General features: G+C 37.5%; 1 non-coding gene across 1 annotated transcript; it reads right to left on the bottom strand.

Moving 5' to 3' along the window:
• Positions 1–569: 569 nt before the first annotated feature.
• On the bottom strand, positions 570–676 carry LOC127675995 (U6 spliceosomal RNA). Its single transcript, XR_007975637.1, has one exon. It is a non-coding gene; the product is annotated as a U6 spliceosomal RNA (small nuclear RNA).
• Between the last annotated feature and the right edge of the window lie 393 nt (positions 677–1,069).

The raw sequence follows: 1,069 nt of genomic DNA, 5'->3' as shown, positions 1-1,069 counted from the left end.
CCTTTGAGTTTTCTTAGTTGTTTCTACTTCTGATTTTAGATCCTGGATGGTTTTTCTTAGCTCCTTCACTTGGTTGTTTGTGCTTTCCTGTAATTCTTTAAGAGATTTTTGTGTTTCCTCTTTCATGACCTCAGCCTGTTGACCAAAGTTCTCCTGTATTTCTTTAAGTGTTTTTTGTGTTTCCTCATTATTGGCTTTTGTATTCTCCTGGATTTCTTTCAATGATTTTTTTGTTTCCCTTGTAAGGGCTTCTAACTTTTGATCCATTTTCTCCTGAATTTATTTAAGTATGTCCTTCATGTGTTCCTGTACCAGCATCATGACCAGTGATTTTAAATCCAAATCTTGTTTTACTGGTGTGATGGTGTATCCAGGACATGCTGGTAAAGGAGAATTGGGTTCAGATGTTGCCATATTGCCTTGATTTCTGTTAGTGACATTCCTGCGTTTGCCTTTTGCCATCTAGTTCTCACTGGTGTTAGTTGGTCTTGTCAATGCTGGACTCACCACTGCAAGCTGCCCCTTCCCAGGTGGCCTCTGGTGCACAGCTTACCTCCTGCACTGCCTGGAAAAATATGGAACGCTTCACGAATTTGCGTGTCATCCTTGTGCAGGGGCCATGCTAATCTTCTCTGTATCGTTCCAATTTTAGTATATGTGCTGCCAAAGCGAGCACTCTTATTTATATTTTAAAGATAGGAATTTACAAAGTAGATGGAGAACACTAATGTACTTATATCTAATGTGTGTTGGGCTTCACATGGCTCTGTACTGTGACTTGACTAACTTCCCAGACTACCAGCAGATGCTTAATGATGACTGGACTTTTAGTTTTATTTGAACTTTCCCATTATTAAAATGAGCCTTGACCCCTAGCCTCATTGTAACATATACTAGTCTTGTAAAAAGCAGTTAATATTCCGAAGTTTTAGATTATGAAGAACATAAAAACAGTACATCTAACAAATGCTTGCTATAATGATTGATATAATGCACATATAATTTTTAGCACAGTGTGAGGCTTAAAATTATGTGAAGTAAATTTCTGTGGTATATGAAAAAATAAGTC

This window comes from Apodemus sylvaticus, chromosome X, assembly GCF_947179515.1.
Source record: "Apodemus sylvaticus chromosome X, mApoSyl1.1, whole genome shotgun sequence".
NCBI lineage: Eukaryota > Metazoa > Chordata > Mammalia > Rodentia > Muridae > Apodemus > Apodemus sylvaticus.
This window is presented reverse-complemented; position numbering and strand designations above follow the sequence as displayed.